Source organism: Nannospalax galili, unplaced genomic scaffold (genome assembly GCF_000622305.1).
Source record: "Nannospalax galili isolate Female #2095 unplaced genomic scaffold, S.galili_v1.0 scaffold5986, whole genome shotgun sequence".
In the NCBI taxonomy this organism is placed as follows: domain Eukaryota; kingdom Metazoa; phylum Chordata; class Mammalia; order Rodentia; family Spalacidae; genus Nannospalax; species Nannospalax galili.
In genome coordinates, this window is record NW_008354008.1 from 13,678 (window position 1) to 15,999 (window position 2,322).

The following is a 2,322-nucleotide window of genomic DNA, read 5'->3' on the forward strand; positions in this document are numbered from 1 at the left end:
TGTAAATGTACTATGTGCATACAATGCCCACAGAGGGTGTCAGATCCCCTGGAACTGAAGTTATAGTTGTTAGCTGCCATATGGGTGCCGGGAATTGAAACCTGGTCCTTTGGTAGAATTTCAAGTGTTCTTAACAGCTGAGCCATCTCTCCAGCCCCTTATGTGATAAAATTTTATTGTGTTAAGCACTATGAAGTAAGAATTTGTATTGGAAACAGGCCTAAATAAATTTAAATGTTATTACTAAAGTGCTAATAAAGATATTTGAGGAAATATCACAGAGCTGTTAACAAAAACTGAGGTACACACATGTCTATAAAGGATTCCCAGGGTACGTAAGCAAAAGAACATGTATAAGAGGCTAGGGAGATGGCTCAGTGGATAAAGCATTTGCCAAGCAAACATGAGAACCAGAATTTGGATCCCAGCACTGAGCAGGTATGGCAGCCTGCTTGGAATCTCAGCACTCAGGAGAATCCATGCCTTCATAAAGTATAGAAAAAAACAGGAAGACATGCAACATCAACTTCTGGTCTCCACATGTACATGCATGTACCCACACACATTTGAAAAAGCACACAGCTCAGAAGTGTCTTGGTGTGTCCCAGACTGCCTGTTTCCTCCAAGGGGCAGGGCCTGCTGCAGAGACCTGCCTGCAGAAGGGCTTCTGGGAGCCATCTTGTGATGGAAGTGGCGAGTTGCCAGGAATGCACGGCAGCAGGTGTAGAGAAAAAGATGGCCCTGGCGTCTCACCTTTCACCCGCGAGGATGCGAGAGGGGGCATTTACCAACCTGGGGCAAGACTGAGGGCCCAAGATGTGAGAGCAAAAGTTAATGGAGACTGTGGGCAGGCGCAGAAGCGATCTGGAATGGCAGGCTGAGCCGCACAGAACTGAGTGCCGGGTGTGTGTTTCTATGTAAGTCCCCCCATTTACCCTCTCCCTACCCAAGGGCATAAACCATAATAAATTCACATAAAAAGATGTTATATGGTTTGTCTGATTGCACAGGAGACCTGAGAGAACTCTGGCAACACATGGCCACAAGCCAAGGAATGCCAGCAACCACCAGAAACTGGCAGAGGCCAGGAACAGACGCCCCCACAGAATTTCCAGGAAGAAATTGCTGACTCCTTGACTTTAGCGCCACGAAACTGATTTTGGACTTCTGCCCTCAAAAACTCCAAGAGAATAAGTTCATGTTAAATCAGAATCATTTATTCCATCAGTCATGGGGCACCTGACTTGATGTTCTGTCTATTATGCTGGCCACTGAAGGAGCCTGGCAGGGAACCAAGAAGTCTTTTAGGGTGTTGAATCGAAAACCACTGGTGCTGCAAGGCCCGTTTCTTCTCCCTTGAGATTGGAGCTATGTCTGTTGGGTGCTGTTGTCAGATTGTACTCCCCTACCCAGATCTTTACTAGCGCTACTGTCTGCCAACCTGGTAGAGCTGGCTTCCAGTGGCACCAGTGTCCCAGTTCCTCTGGCAGCCTCTCTGTATACTAACCTGGCCTGAAATCTACTAAGAAGCTCAAGGCAAGCCGAAGGAGTCACAAACTGGTATGCTCGGCATCCTCTCCAGCTCAGGACCTCTCCTGGGATCACCACCTCCAGGTCCATCCTGCCATTTCACCTGTCAGAGTCTCCATCTCTGCCCCCAGGCTGTGCCCTTTCTGCAGCAGAAGAAGAAAGTGGTCAGCCAGGCATTGTGGCACATGTCTTTAGTCCCAGCACTTGAGAGGCAGAGGCAGGAGGATCTCTGTGAATTTGAGGCCAGCCTGGTCTACATAGTGAGTTCTAGGCCAGCTGGGGCTAGAGGGAGACCCTGTCTCAAAAAAAAACAAAAAAAGATGATAATTAAATTTTTGTTTGGTTGATTTTATTTAATTTAAGCCCATCATCTTTAGCTATGTAACTGGAGGCATTCTTCATCAAGAAATTCCAGTTTCCCTCAAGAAAATTTAGATAGGTTTCTGTGTCTGAAAGGTTTTGAAAAATCATAGTAAATCCATTCAACTGATCTGAGAATAATGAGTCCTTCAGAATGATTTTGTGATTAGAGAGACATTGAAGGATGCAATCACTGTCTCTGAAGATGACTCTCCTGTAGAAGTTTAAAGTGCCAGGAGTACAAGGACAGGGAACGAGCAAAGTCAAGGCACCTCACACCCTTTATACTATTTAACACCAAGAGCCACCTGAGGTGAGAAGCATCTGTATTAGGACCTGGGTTCGATTCCAAGCACCCACATGGCAGCTATGAACTGTCCTTAACTCCAGTTCCAGGGGAATCTGAAGCCCTCTTCTGACCTCCACGGCATT